This window comes from Heterodontus francisci, chromosome 1, assembly GCF_036365525.1.
Source record: "Heterodontus francisci isolate sHetFra1 chromosome 1, sHetFra1.hap1, whole genome shotgun sequence".
Taxonomy (NCBI): domain Eukaryota; kingdom Metazoa; phylum Chordata; class Chondrichthyes; order Heterodontiformes; family Heterodontidae; genus Heterodontus; species Heterodontus francisci.
Genome location: NC_090371.1, coordinates 71,338,022 through 71,359,781, shown reverse-complemented (window position 1 = coordinate 71,359,781; position 21,760 = coordinate 71,338,022). Strand labels below are relative to the sequence as shown.

General features: G+C 42.0%; 1 protein-coding gene across 24 annotated transcripts in view; it reads right to left on the bottom strand.

The window, feature by feature from the left end:
- The window catches only part of celf4 (CUGBP, Elav-like family member 4), a 1,375,410-nt gene that overhangs the window by 993,287 nt on the left and 360,363 nt on the right, over nucleotides 1–21,760 (bottom strand). The gene's annotated exons all lie outside the window — the stretch shown is intronic.

The following is a 21,760-nucleotide window of genomic DNA, read 5'->3' as shown; positions in this document are numbered from 1 at the left end:
TTGAGCAATCTCACTGAGCATTAGAATCACATGATCTTTCTTTTTTGTCTCTTTTGGTCAAGAAATCTAATTGGCAATTAGCAATCATGTGACCTTTCAAATATTAGTGATGCTTTCTGGCCATCTCATTGCCCAATTATAATTATATGACCTTTCTATAATGCACTACTTTCCAGCAAACTATTAAGCTGCTGGTGAAAATGTGGCCAATGTGATTGCGACACATTGGATTGATCGGACTCAGGACTCATACTGGTAATGACAGGCAAAGACAGAAATTCAGATGCAACACTATACTGAATACCCACTCTTAAAGTCACCAGCTAGTCATAGCCTCAATCGCTGCTCCATTACTGGGTGTCAGACTTGTCTTTGGAAACAAGTCTGCCTCTGCTCCATTCAGACCCTATGTTCCCAGATCCTTCCAGCCCTGCCTCTAGTCAGGCGTGAATTGTTGGCACCTGAGTCTGGATCACAGTTGGAGGGTGCAATTTGTAAGCATGAGTCATAATTGGGTGCACAGTCTTAATGTCATGGCTGACTGATCGGCTGATTCCCTATGGTGGTTTTGCCTGGGAAGTCATTCGATTTGCTGCTTCCTGTGTACCCATTCAAAACGCCAATCCTACTTAGAAACAGAGCAAACTCTGGAATTACATACTGCCTTCCTTCCAACAGACTAATTACTCCCCGCATCTTAAAACTGGGAAAGCTGGACTGCCAGTCGATCCGTAGCAGCTTGAGATTCTATGATGCTCGGTTCATTTACTTACTGGGAAGTTGCAGTAAGACCAGCTGTTTTGCTTTCAGTTTCTTCTATTAGAATTACATAAGGCTCAAGTTAACATTATTCCATACACTGTTAAGGGACACAGTTTGCTTGGCTTGTGGATAAAAGTGCTTACTAGAATAGCAGACATCATTTCCTTCAAATTGGAAGTGTTTACAGAACCAGTAGGGCAGCTCCTTTATCTACTGGTATAGTTTTGTTTCCAGCATATTATATTTATGCCATATTATTTGCTTCATGGTTGTTGTTTTATTTCCTCTTCCAGAACTGTCCACTGTCATCAGACTATATGCTATTGTCATTTAACATGATACGTGTATTTCACAAGATGGCACAGAGATAGTTATACCACAGAGATGACAGAGCTGATGCCCTATCATTTATTCATATTGCAGAATGACAGTTGCAGGAAAAGCTGGTTGGGAAATCCCGGGACTGTGGACCAGTATTATAACTGAACTGGAATAACTTGGCCAAGAGACTGACTAGTTCTGGTCTGCAGGTTTTCAGTAATGCAATGGAATTTAATCATGGCCGATAGCTTTGTGGTGCCCAGTATACTCAGGTGCTTCCTAACGTCATGTGGAGTAAACCAAACTGGAAGGACATTGGTGTTTAGGATGGTCAGGATGTCAGGTGAAAGTCATGTAGAATTGTTAATTTGGCACTGTTAGCTGAAGGAACTTGAAAACATTTCAGCCCGGTCTCTTGCACAGGCTACTGAGTGACGCAATTTGTTTACGCAACTGGGATAGTTGAGATATGCAAGTTTTATTTATTTATTTATGAACTCAGTTATTCATTTTAATTTTTTTATTGTGAACATAACAACAGGGGGTCAATTTGGAATGCGAAATAGCTTTTGTTGTTTTTTGCCAGGAATTCCTTTTGTTAATTCCTTTAACTATTTTATTTACCGTTGCAAACGGTGGTATTGTGTATCATCAACCTGGCTGGTAAACAGGAGTGACTGACTGCAGTAGTGTGGGGGAGTTGAATTAATAGTAGAGACAATAGCAGAGTACTGTCAGAGACTACCATTGGCTTAGATACTAGAGGGAGCCTTGCAGTTAAATTTAGCTCCCTTGCATACCAACTCCTCCTGAAAAATATCAGAATAAAAACAGATCGATATAAATATAGCAAGTAGTCCTCTCCCTCGAAGGACAGGCCTAATTCAATTTCTAAGAATTGCCCGACTTCACAGATAGTGAAAGCCCCTTCCATCATCCATGTCATTTTGGCACATTTAATCCCAAAAGGTGTGCAAGGGGGAGGGATCTGGTAAAAATAACTTAAGTCTAAAGATAAAAGAAATATGAAATGAGTAAAGTTCAGACTAAGGTAAGGAACAAGAGTAACAAATGGGTAGGGAATAAATACACATAAAACAAAAGTATAGACGGGCCATTATAAATAAAGTAAAAGAAACAGCTAAGTTACACAGCATCATTTGGGGCCACTGCTGTTTGTCATTTTTATAAATGACCTGGATGAAGGTGTAGAAGGGTGGGTTAGTAAATTTGCGGATGACACGAAGGTCGGTGGAGTTGTGGATAGTATCGAAGGGTGTTGTAGGGTACAGAGGGACATAGATAGGCTGCAGAGCTGGGCTGAGAGATGGCAAATGGAGTTTAATGCGGAGAAGTGTGAGGTGATTCACTTTGGAAGGAGTAACAGCAATGCAGAGTACTGGGCTAATGGGAAGATTCTTGGTAGTGTAGATGAACAGAGAGATCTTGGTGTCCAGGTGCATAAATCCCTGAAGGTTGCTACCCAGGTTAATAGGGCTGTTAAGAAGGCATATGGTGTGTTAGCTTTTATTAGTAGGGGGATCGAGTTTCGGAGCCACGAGGTCATGATGCAGCTGTACAAAACTCTGGTGAGGCCGCACCTTGAGTATTGCGTGCAGTTCTGGTCACCGCATTATAGGAAGGATGTGGAAGCTTTGGAAAGGGTGCAGAGGAGATTTACTAGGATGTTGCCTGGTATGGAGGGAAGGTCTTACGAGGAATGGCTGAGGGACTTGGGGTTGTTTTCGTTAGAGAGAAGGAGGAGGAGAGGTGACTTAATAGAGACATACAAGATAATCAGAGGGTTAGATAGGGTGGATAGTGAGAGTCTTTTTCCTCGGATGATGATGGCAAACACGAGGGGACATAGCTTTAAGTTGAGGGGTGAAAGATATAGGACAGATGTCAGAGGTAGTTTCTTTACGCAGAGAGTAGTAGGGGCGTGGAACGCCCTGCCTGCAACAGTAGTAGACTCGCCAACTTTAAGGGCATTTAAGTGGTCATTGGATAGACATATGGATGAAAATGGAATAGTGTAGGTCAGATGATCGGCGCAACATCGAGGGCCGAAGGGCCTGTATTGCGCTGTAATGTTCTAATTCTAATTCTAAAAATAAAATGGACTAAATTGGGGGAACTGGATGCAATAATCCATAGCAAGAAACGAGATGTAATAGGAATAACGGAAACATGGTTAAATGAGAACAGGACTGGCAACTAAATATTGCAGATTATAACAAATAGGATAGGAAAAGAAGGATGGAATGGGGTAGTTGTACTAATTAGAGGTATCATAATGGCAGTAGAAAACAGGGTCATAATTAACAGTAGGTTAGAAACAGAAGCCATACAGATTGAAATAAAAGATAAGGGATCGAAGAAATATCTAACAAATAATTGTAGAATGAGTAAAGGACATAGAATAATAACCACAGGAGATTTTAATTATCCCCAATTAACAGGCAAGGAAGAAGTGAAAGAAGGGGTACACGGAATGTAGTTTTCTCAATGTGTACAGGACTCCTTTCTTAACCAGTATATGAAAAGTCCAGCAAGAAAGGGATTAGTGCTGTCTCCAGTAACAGAAAATGAACCAGAACAGATAAGAGAAATAAGTGTAAGGGAGCATCTAGGCAATAGCGATCACAAGACAACAAGGTTTAAATTAAAGATTAAGAAGGATTTAAGTAAGACAAAGACCAAAGTAATTAACTGAAGAAAAGCTGATTTTAAGGGGAAAATGTGCTGACAAAGAAATAGAACAGCAATAGCAAACATTTAAAAAGGTGATCAATAAAATCCAGCAGTAATATATTGCACTAAAAAGCAAGAACAAGCTAGCCAGTAATGGCACACCATGGCCGAATAAAGAAATAAGAGCAAAATTGAATATAAAGAATTCATATACTAACTAGATAGACAACAAAGGCAAGGACAACCAAAGGTTAGAAAAGCAGTAACAAAAAGGAAGGCAAAGAGAAACTACAAAATTAAATTATCAAGGAATAAAAAAGTAGTAACGTATTCCATGGATATAAAAATAACAGAAGAAGAATCAGGATAGGGCCACTGAGAGATATGCACGATAAACTCACAGGTAATGACAGCAAAATTGCAGAAATATTAAATAATTACTTTGTCTCGGTATTTAACAGTAAGACTAACATAATAGAAATGACATTGGAAGAAGAGATTAAAAAGGATATAAAGACATTTAAGATAGAAATGGGGTAGATAATTGATAAACTAATAAAACTTAGAGAGGATAAGAGGACAAGACCCCTGATGTGGATTGATTGCATCCATGCATATTTATAGAGGTTAGGGAAGATATAGAAAAGGCACTATTACATAGGAAAGGGAATAGTGCCAGAGGACTGGCAGACAGTTAATGTGATTCATATATTAAAAAGGGGAAACAGAACAAGTCCTGCAACTACAGACCATTAGTTTTATTTTGGTGGTAGAAAATATAATGGAATTCTTATTAAAGTTGTTCAAGAAAAATGTCTAGCAACTGAAAGTATAACAAAGAGCAGTCAACATGGATTTCAAAAGGAAAGGTCATGCTTCGCCAAACTTATTGAATTCTTTGAAGAAGTAACGAAAAAAAGTGGATAAGATTAATGCAGTAGATGTAATATATTTAGGGTGGAATTTTACCGCTAAAATGCTGTGGGGAGAAGCCCGCCTCGACACGCGACATTGAGATGTGCCCGCCGCATATTACCGGTAGCGGGGGGCTTCGGTGCAGCCCCCCTGCTGCCTGGTGGCGGGCCCGTCATCAGCATACGCAGATTTCCACTAAATATATTCAAAGTAACATAACTGCCGACCCACACCAATTTTACGGCCTCCGTTCCGCACGGGGTTCCGAGGCAAGAACCTGGTGGGGAGGTGGGAGTAATAAAAATTTCAGGGCGGGAGGGGTGGGGAAGCAGGGAAAACAAATGTAATTGGTTGTGTGAATGGTGGGAAGGGGTTAGAGGCCAGATGTTAGAAGGTTGCGGGGGAAGTCCGGGTATTCGAGAAATCAATTGATGGTCATTTCATGCAATGATGCACTGGGGTGGGGGGGGTGTTGGGGAAGGGCCTCCATTACTTACCTTACTATTTAATACAAATTACTTATGCTTTGCCTTTAAAAGTTAAAATTAATTGTAAGGGCTTCAAGCCCTTTAAAATGGCACCTGCGCCTGTGCAGTGGCACCGGACGCCGTTGCTGGGGATGCGGAAGCCGCCCCTATGTGTGATCAGGGTCAGGCGCTCCTCCCCCATTATTGAATTGAAATATCGTGGGGTCTCCTTGGCGTCCGCCGAGTTCAAAGGGTGCTGTCACGGAGCGCGGTGCCCGAGTAAAATTCAGCCCTTAGATTTTCAATAGGTCTTCAGTAAGTTAATGCATAGTAGACTCATGACTAGGGTCAGAGCATGTGTAGTTAGTTCAAGTAGCAGAATGAGTAGCAACCTGTCTACAAAACAGAAAATAAGGGTTAAAGGTAGTTATTCAGATTGGCAAAAGGCAGGAAGTGGTGTTACACAAGGATCGGTGCTGGGACTACTGTTGTTCACAATTTACATAAAAAATTTAGACTTGGGAGTTGGAAGCACAATTTCAAAATTTGTGGATAACACCAAACGGCATGCAATTGGCAAATGATCTTCGATATAAATAAGAGTGAAGTGATACACTTTGGTAGGACGAATAAAGAGGCCTCATACTCTTCCGAAAATAGTTTCTAAATGGGGGTAGAGGAATAGAGCAGTCAGGAGGTACATATACACAAATCAGTAAAAGTAGTGGCATAGATTGACAAGACCCTTTAAAAAAAGTTTGCACAGCACTGTGGTTCATTTCTAGGGGGATAGGATTAAAAAGCAAAGAAATTATGTTAAGCTTGTACAGAACCTTATTTAGACCACACTTGGAGTAGTGTGTTCTGGCCTCCATACTATAAAAAGGATACAGAGGCATGACAAAAGGTGCAAAAGAATTTATCAGAGTGATACCAGAAATGAGAGGTTATACCAGGGTTGTCCAACCTTTTCACGTGGGGGCCACATTACAATTTTTATCTTACATAGAGAGCCAGTGAGACAATTTTGGAAAGATAACGGCATTAAACTTTATCTTACGATTAATCAAAACAACAACAAATGTGAATTTTTGTGAAGAAGCTTTAAATGAGAAGATTAATTTCTTGACTTACTTTCTCATCACTATGTTGAACACTGATTTAATGAGATACCTGGCATTTATTTGCTTGCACAAGTAGTCAATGTATGCCAGCACACTAGTTGTAGAGATGCAGAGTATTCCAGATAGATGTCCATCTGTCAGGAGTGATTTTGATCTCTCTCTCTCTTTGTGTGTGTCTCTCTCTCCCTGTGTTGTTCCGCCACTCTGTGTTCCCCCCTCTGTGTTGTTCCTCCCTCTCTGTGTTGTCCCCCTCTCTGTTCCCTCTCTCTTTCTCTGTCCCTCTCTTTCTCTCTCTGTCCCCCCTCTCTTACCCCTCTCTCTCTCTATCCCTCTCTCTCCCACTCTGTCCCCTCTCTCTCTCTGTCCCCCCTCTGTCTCTGCCCCCTCTCTATGTCCCCCTCTTTCACTCTCTGTCCACTCTCCCTCTCTCTGCCCCTCTCTCTCTGTCCCCCCCCCCTCTGTTTCTCTGTTCCCCCTCTCTCTCTGTTGCCCCTCTCTCTCCATGTTCCCACACCCCCCACACTCTCTCTGTTCCCCCGTCTCTCTCTGATCCTCTCTCTCTCTGTACCTCCCTCTGTCCCCCTCTCTCTCTGACAGCTGCAGGGAGTGGGAATGCTCAGCACTGCAGCTTTGTGGTTGGTCAGTTTTTTGAAAAATCTGCCGTCAGTTTCACAGCTGACAGGTGCTGACATAGGGAACAGCAGTTTCTGAACTTCGGACAGATTCAGGGTTTTCCTGAATTTTCCTGGGCATTTAACAAATAGTCAGAACCTACGGAAAACCCTGAATCTGTCCAAAGTTCAGAAACCGCTGTTCCCAACGTCAGCACCTGTTTGCTGTGAAACTGAAAGCACGATGCTTTAAATAACTGTTCTGAAAGAAGAAGACAATGGAAAACTCATCTCTGAAATACATCCATGGGCCAAATACTGGTCTGTGGGCCATATGTTGTACAACCCTTGGTCATATTATCAGGAAAGATTGAACAGGTTGGGGCTCTTTTTTTTAGAAAAGAGAAGACTCAGATGTGACCTGATAGAGGATAGATGATTTGATAGGGTAGATATAGAGAAGGTGATTCCACTTGCAGGGGAGATCAGAACTAGGAGCCATAAGTATAAGATAGTTAGCAATAAGGAATTCAGGAGAAGCTTCTTTACCCAGAGTGGAACTCGTTGCCACAAGGTGTAGTAGAGTGAATAGCATGGATGCAGTTAAGGGGAAACTAGATAAATACATGAGGGAGAAAGGAATAGAAGGATATCTTAATAGGGTTAGGGTGGGAGAAGTCCCATGTGGAACACAAAAACTGGCACTGTTGGGTCCAATGGCCTGTTTCTGTGCTGTAAACACTTTATAATTATGTAATATCAACTCACTGCAGTGGTGTTAGTTTCTTCCCTACTGTTACTGAGTTTGGAATACTGCAGTTGGAGAATTTGATTGAGGGAGCAATATGGATAATTAAACCACAAGTCACATGAGTAAGGCATAAGCAGACATTGAAATGTAATTTACAGCATCAAACAATCTGCTGACAATGCTTTAATCATGTTTTTTTATAAATACCCAAGATATTTCTATATATGTCAAGTTTTCTATTCTTTGAATTAATTGTATTATTTGATTTACACTAAACTTTCTGTTATCCTATTAAATTTGGTATATTTTAATTCCCCGGATGGTCCAATGGAGAAATACATTGCCTGATATGGAACACAGCAACATAATCTAAGAAGGACCCAGGATGAAGCTATATTGTGCTGGATTTTACCAAGCCCATGACGTTGGGCTCCATGGCGGGGGGTGGGGCGGATGTGGATGATTGTTCTGGCAGAGGCCCAACACAGAGACCAACACCAGGAGGGCCCGGCCCGATCCTCCAGTCAGCAGTGAGGCTCCATAGCGGCCACTCGCCGCTGGGCGGTGGGAACTGAATTACAATATTTAAATGAATGGGATGAATAAATTTAAATAAACTTACGTTGAATCTTCTGGGCTTGCCGTGATCCTCAGTGCGGCAGCCAGCACTCCCACACCTTCAATTCCCCACCTGGGGAAAGCTGGCATGGGACTAGTGGGGATGGAGGAGGAGTGAAGATTTCCAGTGTGGGCGGTGGGGACGGGGTCAAATAAACATAATGAGTGTAGAGGATGATGGGAAGGGGTGAACTTTAAACTCTGCGCAGTCTCGAGGTGGGGGGGGGGTGGGTGGCGAGCTGGGGAAGGTCAGCTTTAAAAGGTAAGTGTTTTGTGGGGGGGGGGAAGGACAAATAGTTAATGTAATTACTATTGAGGGTGTGAAAAGGGCATTAGAAATTTATTTGATAAATTTTGCGGGGATGTATCTTTAAAAATTTAAATATATTGACAGGACTGGCTGCCCTTTAGAAATAGCACCAGCGCCTGCACACAGGCAGCTGACGTCATTGTCGGTGACAGACAGCCCACCCCCTCCACGTGATTCGGGGGGGACGGGCCGCCGAGACTATTTAAATGAGCTGCTGCGCGGGGGATCACGGCGCTCTTTGGTGTGCGGGCCACCATTTTTTGAGCTCACCGCCGAGATTGGCGACAGGCTCTTAAAATCCAGTTCATTCTGTGAAATTATCTGATCCCAGACGAAGAATAGTAAGGGTGTCAAAACTGGCTTCAGTATCCTGGGTTATAGAAGGAAAAGAATCACCCTAAGTTCACACTACTAACTACTTATGTGATGAGTTCTTTTATGTTGTCTGATGCAACATAAATGAGATGTGTGGAGTCCAGTTGGCTGAAGATCTCAAACAGGTTTATCTACATCTAGTAGATTATATACAGAACAGAGCTAACTATTTACAGAATCTTACTCTGGGTGTTACAGTGGCTCCAAGTCACATGACTGCATCCTGGTACTTGGCTTATTAGCATACTAAGATCTTAAAGGGACATGACTCTTTTAGGCAATCATACAACATCCCTTTTCTTTCCAAAGATAAGACTCGTATGCTAAAAGTAAAAACACATAAAATTAGATAACACCAAAATTATTTAAACAGGTGTAGAGATTATGAACTCTACATGTGCAGAAGTTTAATAGTCCACATATTATTTCAGTGGTTTGACAACTCTTGCTCAGAGACTTTGCGTCTCAGCTGTTGCTGTTTTTTTCTGAGGTTTCTTCCTTTCTGCATTCAGTTTCTGTTGCTCTGCCTTCAGCCTGCCAATATATTTTGTTGCTTTTCTCAAGATGGCAACTTTTGAGGCCTTGTCATTCTTGGAAAGTTCTGGCACCTCATCTTGAAGAGCCAACAGACAATGCTTCAAATCATTCCTTCTCTGCCTCTTCAGGACATTGCATGTCCTTCACTTCCCTTCATCCTCCATGTCCGAAGGCTTGGGGCACAAGATCAAGGACTTGTTGGGGGAAGAATGCTTCGTCTCATGAAGGTCCCTGTCCATTCTGGCTCGTCGTGGTATTGCCGATTCTCTATACAGCAGTAGTGAAGGTGCGGCATAGTTGTGCTGTTACTGGTTTTCCAGACTCCACCTTTTGATGCTGATCAGAGTCTGCGAGCGGGTTCCGGTCCTTGGAGATTTCCCCTCTCTTGGATAGTTACGATGCTGTGATCCTTACACGCTGGTCCGCTCGTGTCTACTGGGTAGAATGTTTGTGGTTTCCATGCCGACTTGCCATAGTTGCATTGCATTGTTAGTGTGCCACTGCAAGGGATGGGTGACCCATTGTATGCAGATAACTTGGCAGTTGTCGGTTGTATCATTGATTTCCAATGTCTCTGGTACATATCTTTGAGTATTTGGACTGGTAGGATATTTGCATTAGAGCCAGTGTCAATCTTAACCCTGAATGTATGTTTGCCAGCTTTCTTTGGGCACATGATGTTAGTAGTGGCGAAAACTTCCAGTTGTTTGACTTCATCAGTGTGACGTGTCAGGTTCACAATGTGGAACGCCTATTCATCTTCTGACTGAGAATTACTCCTTGTTGGTCTTTTTTCCTGTGGCTTCAGGAATGGAAGATCTCATTCACGCTCGAGTAGTTTAATGGTTTTGTTAAACTTTGGCTGTGTGGATGAAGGCTCTGCAGTGATCTGGGTTTTCTTGAGTTTTGTCTAATGGACACCTCCTATAATTGCGCTGACCTTGATCTGCTCAGAAATGGAGTCAGGTCTTCTCCGTTTTTTTTACACGGAACTTTTGAAGGACTTGCAGTATCCCTCACCCATTGGCACAATGACACCCGATTTACTTGCAGCCTGTCGTTCTGTGCTCTGTCTTCTACTGCTTGAGGTAAGTTCTTATTTTTCACTGTTTGAGTCAGTATTTCCCTTGAACTTTCTCTCTACTGACTGTAGGAAAGGTCATTTTCAAAGCTGTTTTAACTGTGTTCTTCAACCTCAGGCTTTGTCTTCTCACCACAGCTGCCACCATATAATGAGTTCTTTTACATTGTCTGATGCAACATAAGTGAGATGCCTGGAGTCCAGTTAGTTGAAGATCTCAAACAGTTTTATTTACAGCTAGACTATTATATACTGTACAAAGCTAACTATTTACAGAACCTTAGTCTGGGTGTTACAGGTGCAGAAAGACGCTGGCTCTGAGGCACATGACTGTGTCCTGGTACTTGGCTCATTAGCATACAAAAATCTTAAAGGGACATCACTCTTAAAGGCAATCATACAACAAATTATAGGTAGACATTGCCTCGGGGTCTTATTCACAGGCAGGAATCTCCTGCACCTAAAATATCAGGCCTATTAAAATTGCTCACAAATGGGATTGGCATGGATATCGTTCACTCCAATTTAACTTCCCTGCTGGTTGGTTTAAAATTGGGTGACGATAAGATCTGGCTGGTCTGTGATGCTCCATATAGTCAAATATCCTGCTGACTTACATTGCGCTCAAGTGAAAAATAGCTACTTGCTGATGTAGTGGAGCGCACCTTTAAGACCATACCCCAGCAAGTGTTGATGTCTTCAGGAGAAATGGCAGAATAACAACTAAAGAAAATTTAAATCTAATTAAAATACATTACTAAACCTATAAGGGTCTCTGTTGCTGTTGGCAGAACATCTCACTGACCAATGCCAGGCAGCAGAATCATGGCAGGAGCACAGTAGGACTATTGAAAGTGCCAAAACATCAATATGTTAATGTTGATCAAAGTAAATATTATTCACTGAGAGGAATAGTTCACATCTTGAATGCAATTTTTCAAGCAGCTGTGTCAATACCAAGGTTGTCTATAACTTCATAATTGAACTCCAAATTCTTGCTGTTCCTGCTTTGCCTTCAAGCTCACGCTTTTCGAAATAATGCCAGATCTGGGATAAATATACTGAGGATACATGTCAGAGTCTGATGGTATACTCTGAATAAGATACCTGAGTGAGGCCATTCACGTGACTCAGAGATGCTGTTGTTGGCTTAGCTATTTCAAAACATACTACTGACATCAAAAGGTGTCATCAATTGGTATTACAGCAAATAATTTATTTTAAAAAGTGTGAAGCTGGCCAATGTATCTTGTATGCCACATCAAAAAAAATGGAAATTCTACAGAAAACAAAAACTGAAAATTCCTGACATATTTGCAAAGGAGCCTACACTGAAATTTAATTGAAACACAAGGAGCTAGAGATGCTTCCATCATGTCTGTTGATCAGCAGCTGTCACATCCATATTTGATGTTTTGGAGTGGTTGTGATCAGAATTGCTTGATTGTTTTGTATAGTTCTTGCATTATCTGGACATCAAGAGAGAGATTCTCTGACAACTGTAGTTGTGACTCTGCCTTCAGCTGCCTAGACCCGAAGTTCTGGATTCCTGCCCTAAACCTCTCCAACTCTCTCTGTTTCTCTCCTCTTTAAAGAAGCTTCTTAAAATCTGCCTTTTTTCCCAAGCATTTGATCACCCGTCCTAATATCTCTTTATGTAGCTCCTGTGAAGTGCCTTGGGATGTTTTGCTACATTAAAGGTGGTATATAAATACAAGTTGTTGTTGTCTACATATCTAACCCTAACGTGCCCAGGGGAAAAAAATCAGGGGTTAGTATTCCTCATAGTTCATTGGAAAAGAGAATGGGGCAGGGTGCAAAAAAGGCCATTATTTTCTTATTGCCTATTTAACGCTAATGCCAAAGGCCAACTGCAACCAATGTATTTTTGAGATGGAAAACTTCCAGTTACCCTACGGTTTTAATTATTTTTGACTGACATGGATCATTGTTTGCACTAAGCTGTGTGAGTGTGCAGCCATGCAGTGACCAGAAAGGTACTGCGCCGGCTTTGTTTCATGTAAATACCATGCATATGAAAACAATTTATAGGAACTGCATATTGAAAAAAACTGGCTGTGCACAAAACATTTTAAAGGGATTATTGACGTGGATGGATAGATATTTTACATAAGAGTATTGAAATTTGCTGTTCTGCCATACAAATGTGTAGCTGAGATAAATTTCCTGAATTTAAGCCAGTTCTGGTCAGTAATTCTGTGCCTTAAATTTTTGGATAGTAACAGGACCCAAAGTTACAGTTCATGGCGGTTTTTTTTGTTTCTCATCATAGAGACCTGCAGTGTAATTTATGTATCTCTAAATTCATCTTTACAGCATAAGAATGATTTGCATTAAAAATTGAAAAACTTCCATGATGGATCACATTTCCTTTAACTTGCTTAATGTGCATAAATTATGGTTTTATGGCTTTAAACTTCATTTTTTATGCATCAAAAGCCACTTAATATAGGTAAATGGTCTAAGTTCCAGTCTCTCCTTGAGTCTAGATTGTTTACACTGATTTCCACTTAATTTAGACTCCACTGTATGCTAATGTGATACTCAGGAAATTTTGGTGTAATTCATCAATAGGTAGATCAGCATAAATAAAATATTGCTGTACCTTTCTGGTTATGCAGTTTCAGGAAATGCTGGCCCTTGTTTATGCACGTAAGTGGTATTTATGGACGCTCGCCAAAGTTAGAGCTGTGAAATGGGAGAAATGTATATCATGACTCCCCTGCAATAATTTATCAGGGTTAAGATTTCATTTGTTTTTATAAACCACATTTTTGATTTCTATGATTTTTTTAACAATGAATTCCTTGGCATTTGTCACATACAACAGTAATCTGGCAGTGAAATGATTGTGAGATTAATATTGCTGTGGCTGGAAATATTTTGATGGCTAACACAAGTAAAGCAACACCAAGTGTTGGCTGTTCCTTCAGTTCTACTTTGACAAGAGATTTTTTTTTTTATTCATCCATGGGATGTAGGCGTCGCAGGCCAGGCCAGCATTTATTGCCTATCCCTAATTGCCCTTGAACTGAGTGGCTTGCTAGGCCATTTCGAGGGCATGTAAGAGTCAACCACATTGTTGTGGATCTGGAGTCACATGTAGGCCAGATCAGGTAAGGACAGCAGATTTACTTCCCTAAAGGACATTAGTGAACCAGATGGGTTTTTACAACAATGGTTTCATGGCCATCATTAGACTAGCTTTAAATTCCACATTTATTAATTGAATTCAAATTCCACCTTCTGCTGTGGTGGGATTCGAACCCATGTCCCCAGAGCAATACCTGGGTCTCTGGGTTACTAGTCCAGTGACAATACCAGTACGCCACCGCCTCCCCTGACGTTTTAATGCCTACCCTTTGAAACCCAAGCTTCCAGACGGTCAGTCTGGGATGTGGTCATTACCTGTAAAATTGGAAGAAACCAAGCACCTCTTCTTAAGTTTTAATATTTAAATTTTTAACATGCTGACTTATGTCCTGTAGGACACTGAGAATTCGGTCTTTTCTGCATCAATCTGAAGCAGACGTCATTCTTAACAGAACTCTTCATTAGCAGGTATAAAGGAAAAATATGCCAAATATTTATACACAGTGTGCTCCTGAAACTTTTTCAAAAACTGTGATGCTATTTTAAAGGGCTCTAAAAGGCTGGACTAATGTGATGAAGGTTGAATGACATTAGGGCAAGGGACTGGGTGATGTATTGCATTTGTTCATTGTATTTTCGTTTCTGTAAGCTGAGACTCAAATCCACCTTAAATTGACCATGTGAAATCTTCTCTTATCTGCTATATATAAGAGTTCTAATTTGAAATGTGAAAATGTGCAATCTCACACAGTTCACAGTAGAAGTATTCTGTGTTGTTCGAAATGTCTTTCTTTTAAACAAAGCAGAACACAAGCTACAAGCTATTCCTCCTCTCTCAGTCTCCCCTCCTCAAATGATTAGTAAATTGGTATGAATTGACACTAAATTGGAATTCCCCTAATAAAGATGGTGAACGATGTGGGGATGTCAATTTGTTACAGCAATAAAACAAGGGAGCCATTCTCAAATTTGGGTTAAGTTTAAATACCATGTTGGTGTAGTGCAGAGGGAGCTTTCATCACAATCACAGAATCACAGAATAGTTACAGCACAGAAGGAGGCCATTGGGTCCATAGAATATGCACTGACTCTCCGAATGAGCAATTCACCTTATGCCATTCCCTGCCTTCTCCCCACAACCCTGCATATTCTTCCTTTTCAGACAACACTAATTCCCTTTTGAATTCCACGATAGAACCTGCCTGCACCATACTCTCAGGCAGTGCATTCCAGGCCTTAACCACTCACTGCGTGAAAATGTTTTTCCTCATGTCACTTTTGCTTCTTTTGCCAATTACTTTAAATCTGTGCCCTCTCGATCCTTTCACCAGTGGGAACAATTTCTCTCTCTCTACTCTGTCCAGACCCCTCATGATTTTGAATACCTCTATCATATCACCTCTCAACCTTCTCTTCTCCAAGGAAAGAAGCCCCAACTTCTCCAATCTATCTTCATAACTGAAATTCCTCATCCCTGGAACCATTCACATGAATCTTTTCTGTACTCTCTCCAATGCCTTCACATCTTTCCTAAAGTGCAGCGCCCAGAACTGGATGCAATACTCCAGCTGAGGCCGAACTAGTGTCTTATACAAGTTCAACGTAACGTCCTTGCTCTTGTACTCTATGCCCCTGTTAATAAAGCCCAGGATACTGTATGCTCTATTAACTGCTCTCTCAACCTGTCCTGCCACCTTCAATGACTTATGTACATATACACCCAGGTCCCTCTGCTCCTGCACATCCTTTAAGTTGTATCCTTTATTTTATATTGTCTCCCCATATTCTTCCTACAGAAGTGAATCACTTCACATTTCTCCATTAGAACTTCATCTGCCACTTGTCTGCCTTTTCCACCAACTTGTCAATGTCTTTTTGCAGTTATACACTTTCCTCCTCACAGTTCACAATGCTTCCAAGTTTTGTATCATCTGCAAATTTTGAAATTGTGCCCTGTACACCAAGGTCTAGGTCATTAATATATATCAAAAAAAGTAAGGGTTCCAACACTGACCACTGGGGAACTCCACTACAATGCTTCCTCCTGCCCAAAAGACAACCATTAACCACTGCTCTTTGTTTCCTGTCACTCAGCTAATTTTGTATCCATATTGCTATTGTTCCTTTTGTTCCAATGAGCTACAACTGCTCACAAGTCTGTTGTGCGGCACTATATCAAATGCCTTCTGGAAGTCCATGTACACCAGATCAACAGCATTGCCCTCATCAACCCCCTCTGTTACCTCTTCAAAAAATTCCAGCAGGTTAGTTAAACACGCTTTTCCCTCAATGAATCCATACTGACTTTCCTTTATTGACCCGCATTTGTCCATGTAACTATTAATTTTGTCCCGAATTATTGTTTCCAGAAGTTTCTCCACCACCAAAGTGAAAGTCACTGGCCTGTAGTTGCTGGGCTTATCTTTACATTCTTTTTTGAACAAGGGTGTAACATTTGCAATTCTCCAGTCCACTGGCACTACTCCTGAGTCTAAGAAAGACTGGAAAATTATGGCCAGTGCCTCTGCAATTTCCACTCTCAGTTCCCTCAGTATCCTTGGATGCATCTCATCCGTCCCTGATGTTTTTATCAACTTTAAGTATAGACAGCCTCCTCCTTATCAAGTTTAAATCCTTATAGTGTATTAATTACCTCCTCTTTCACCATGGCCTGGGTAGCATCTTCTTGCTTGGTAAAGACAAATGCAAAGTATTCATTTAATACCTCAGCTATTCCCCCTGCCTCCATTTGGTCCCTAATCAGCCCTATTCTACCTTTTACCACCTGTTATGACCAAAAGAGAAAGGTGTCGAGCGGTCTTTTACTGTCTTTACCTGGTCTTATTGTAACAGGGTTTAATTTTTAAACACACTGTGTTTTGAGCTCCCCCTTTGTGAATCCTTGTTCACCACTTTCCAATTATAAGGCAAAGAAATGAGCACAATCAGGTTTTCTCAGGTTTAAAGAAGAAAAGTGCAATTTATTAAACCTTAAGCTTAAACTCTAATTTGGTTAACTTTATGAAAACACGCCGTGCATGCATACGCGATACACACATGCAAATGGAGTCAGAAAAGAGCAGAAGAAAAATAAAGTAAAAAAGTTTGAGGCAATCTCTGAAGGTTTTTTTTTACTGTTCTTTGAGTTCACTGTAGTCCTTGATTGTAGGTAGTCTTGCTTTTCGTTGGGGCCCAGTATTCTTCTTAAACCTTGTTTACTGTAGGAGACTTTTCCCTCTTGGGGTTCATGTGTCTTCAATGGGTCTTCAGTTCGTGAGAAAGAGATGGGAGCAGACAGGAGAGTGGTGTTCTCAGTCCGGGAGAAAAGAGCTTTCTGAGTTTCTTACTCTCAACAAGTTCAAATTCAAAAAACTCCAGTTTAGTCATGTGACTAAACTGGTCTGACCACTCCTTTTGTGTATTGGGGAAGCAAGGATTGTGTCCCTGGTTCCAACACTGTCTGCTAGCATGCAAATTTCTTTCCAGACAGGGGCTTGGCAATTCCTTATGATAGGTCCTCTTTTCTTCCCAGCCACAATTTTAAGTTTTAATGATCATGTGGTGAAATAATGTGTGCCTCAATCTTGGCAGGTGGAGGCCTGCCTGACACGCCCTTTCACTATTTATATGCCTATAGAAGACTTTGAGATTCTGTTATGCTATAGAAGACTTTGTGCAGCTCAACATTAAGCTAGAAGTGCTTGATACTGAAAGTGGAAATATTGTACAATATGCAGCATTGCAGTCCAAAATTGGAGTCCTGATTCAGTACTCAAAGTACAACTGTAATTCACATTCGGGCTTCCCGTGAACTCAGTGAATATGAAATTATTTTGCAAAGTTCAAGCACACCTCCTGGTGGATCAGTCAAGATTTAACGTTTTTGGAGCCAACTCAATGGTTGGACTTTACTATCCTTCTGACAGCTATGAATGCTAATTCAGGAATAGTTTAACCAAGAGAGGAAAAAAGAAACTGGGTTATGAGGAAATGGGGTAGAAAGGAGCAGATGGAAGGACACGGGGTAATTGTAATCCCCAAGGACAAGTGGGTTGGAGGGAGGTGGGTAGATAGAAATTTTACAATTCTCAAAACCATCCCCAAGCTGGCTACATCCGGTTTTAATGGAAGTGACCTGGAGGACAGGCAACCAATCTGCTTTCAGGAGGCGGATCAGACACTGAAATCTTTCAAGGAGGCTATGTGACTTAATTTTAACAGGACTTTTTAAAGGAGGTGAGAAGAACCAGATCCATGAGGTATTGTTCTACTTCTGGGCGGGCCAGGAGGAGAAGAGGCGTTTTCCTCGGGCCCAACAAGCTTACTTCAATGTGATTGGACTCCCGCGATTGTCTAGCCCCCACAATGACCGACCCCCCCCCACCCCGGGTGATGTCCAATTCACCCCACCCCTTGGCGATGTCCAATTCGACCTCCTCATGTTGTCTGACACCTCACCCCTCCTGTGCAATACTGCCTCCCCCCGCCCCCTGCCACAACACCCTACAATCTCCTACTTATCTGATATCCACTCGTTGGCTGTTTTCCCACCCAACAGGTAGGCAGTTTGTTCATCTAGCTGACTAGCTGGCTGGCTGGCAGGCAGTAAAGCTGTTGAAATATATTTAAAAGATATCTTGCAGTTAATTTCTGCTGGATACCCAGGAAACCCGTACTTCCAGGTTTTCCATCCAAATATCTACTGTCTCCATGTAAGGATTGGGACCAAAGGGACTGACAGAGTGATTTGAAAAATAAATTAATTTCTAGCAACATGTACTAATGTACTAATGTTTATTCTAGTCTTCATTCTAAAATGTGGTTAAAGTCAAGGCTGCACGTAACAGACATTCAATTTTCTTGGTTTTTTCAGGTAGCACATAATGAGTTCACGCTACAGCTGCAATAGTTGTAGATGTGTTTACAGCAGAAGCATCAATACTGTAAATATCCCTATGAGAACAACTCAACATTTCAGGCAATATCTGGCTTTTTAGGTCCTGATATTTGTTAAGTACAGATATGTTGTTCAACCAGTCAGTGAGTTGATATAATGAGTCAGACACCACCGCTGCTCCTTAGCCTATTGATCTTAACTTGCTCAGAAGACTTGTATTCCTGACGGGGCTCAATCCAGTCTGTGTCTATAAGCTCATCTAGGCCGAGGTTTTAAATCCTTCTGGCAGGCATAAACATTGATACTATTGACCTATCAAAGATAACGCTGATACCATCACCCTTGTGTGACAGGTGATATTGACCATGTTCCAGAACATTCTAATCCTTTCAACCAAAACCACATGAAAGAAACATAAAGCTTGGCACCTTTTCTTTCTTTTCTTTTCTCTTGACAATTTTCCCCTTCCCATTCTCTTGTGAAGGTATGGAATCCCTGCTGGTGTCTGGTTCCATGCATAGCATGAGCCTTCAGTTACCTCACTGGTGTAAGCCTTAACACTGTGTTTTGGAAGTGTATTCAACTGTGGGAGGAGTGATGGGTGGCATCACAGCCAAGTTTGGTCGGGTTCTCACCCAACACACATACATAAGGGAAGAATTGCAGACGTATGTCAATTCCTGGGAACAGATAGTTCCATGTGCCACTACCTTTGCAGCCAGCATGGTATGCTTCAATGATGTCAATGATGATCGCCAAGCAAGCACGAAGGTAACAGCTTATGGCATTGCCTCCTCCTGAGGAATTGACATTAACTCAGCAAGGTGCCACTAGAGACAGCGTTACTAGAGCAAATATCTCCTCCATTCACTCAATTGCAACCCAGAGCAAGAAGTCTGGCTGTTTTTTTCTCTTTTTCAATCGACTGAGGCCAACTGAAACATCCCCATTTCTGCAGACAGCACTCACAACCTTGCTGCATGATCAAAGAGCTGCTTGTGACATCTTCATAAACATTCCAAATGCAAAATGCATTAAGCACATTTTGCTACTATAAGCTGGTCTTGTTACAAAAAAAACAGTGGGCAGCTGTAGTTGCCCTGCACAAATGAAAGTTGTGAGGAACACATGCCATGTGTAAAACATGGGTGGCACAGTGGTGCAGTGGTTAGCACTGCAGCCTCACAGCTCTAGCGACCCGGGTTCAATTCCGGGTACTGCCTGTGTGGAGTTTGCAAGTTCTCCCTGTGTCTGCGTGGGTTTCCTCTGGGTGCTCTGGTTTCCTCCCACATGCCAAAGACTTGCAGGTTGATAGGTGAATTGGCCATTATAAATTGCCCCTAGTATAGGTAGGTGGTAGGGAAAATATAGGGACAGGTGGGGATGTGGTAGGAATATGGAATTAGTGTAGGATTAGTATAAATGGGTGGTTGATGGTCGGCACAGACTCGGTGGGCCGAAGGGCCTGTTTCAGTGCTGTATCTCTAAAAGTAAAAACTAAAAAAAACTAAAACAATCATGTAATCATTTTTTACCCTCAATTTAATTCAAATCACATGTCTAAGCATTAACCACAGATACTCTGTGGGCTGACAAGAGTCAGGCTGTCTGTAGGAGAAATACATAACTGCATGCTGGTGTTATACAAGAGAGTCAGACATACACCTAGTTTCTCTATTAATACGGGAGCCAATCACAGCAGTGGGGGTTATGACACCATGAGCTAAATTTTACACCACCCCGATGAGTGGGATTATGGCCGGGGGGGTTGGGTGGCGTAAAATGGAGCAGGAGGCTCCAGGAGGCCTTTCCGACCCGCTCTCGCCTCCATTTTACATAGGGCGGCATCGGCGAAAAACGGCCCGCCTACCCCACTTAACAGCCACTTAAGGGCCTTCGCCCACCTCCATGCCAATTTTATGTGTGGTTGGTCGGGTGGCCGAGGACCGAAGAAGCCGTCTGGCAAAACCAGGTGGCTTCAGAGCATCCCAGGGTGGCACTAATGATTGGGCCCTGTGGGCTCCTGTCTGGATGCATTACATTGTGTTATACTAAGGAGCTTTGTACTTGTTGGTTGTAATCATGATACATTCAATAGGATAGGACAGGCAAAAAAGGCAATGTCGAACTAGTCCTAAAAGTAACTACTAAATTAAAAAGTAAGTGGAAGCTATGGAAGTTTCTACTTTTTAATAGCTGCTTTCAGCATATTTGCATCCAAGTGAATTTGACTAACTACAGAACTACACCATACCATAAAATTTAGTACAGTGTTCTCCATCACCAATGTCTTATTTCTTCTAAATGCAGAGATTTGACATTACAAATATAAATACAGATGAGGGAAACCATTTGGCTCATCTAGCTCACCCTTCCATAAAAATCTATAGTTCCCCATTATAGAATTCTACTGCCTCTTGAATAATTCCAGAGGCTTTATTTCTGCTCCTTGATCCAGAAGAATAATCCAGGTATTAATAACTTTTTGTTCTTCTTCTCTTCTTTGGCCTCCTTGTCTTGGGAGACAATGGATAAGCGCCTGGAGGTGGTCAGTGGTTTGTGGAATAGCGCCTGGAGTGGCTATAAAGTCCAATACTAGAGTGACAGACTCTTCCACAGGTGCTGCAGAAAAAAATCGGTTGTCGGGGCTGTTACACAGTTGGCTCTCCCCTTGAGCTTCTGTCTTGTTTTCTGCCAACTGCTAAGTCTCTTCGACTCGCCACACTTTAGCCCCACCTTTATGGCTGCCCGCCAGCTCTGGCGATCGCTGGCAACTGACTCCCACGACTTGTGATCAATGTTACAGGACTTCATGTCGCGTTTGCAGACGTCTTTAAAGCAGAGACATGGACGGCCGGTGGGTCTGATACCAGTGGCAAGCTCGCTGTACAATGTGTCTTTGGGCATCCTGCCATCTTCCATGCGGCTCACATGGCCAAGCCATCTCAAGCGCCGCTGACTCAGTAGTGTGTATAAGCTGGGGATGTTGGCCGCCTCGAGTGTGCTGCCCAGAACTGCTGACAGTACCCCAGGTGTGTTCTAACCAGGGCTTTGTATAGCTGTGGCATGACTTCTACCCCACTGTATTCTAGTCCTCTAGATATAAAGGCCAGCATTCCATTAGCCTTTCGACTATATTCTGTACCTGTTCATGACATTTTAAGGACCTATGACCCATGTACG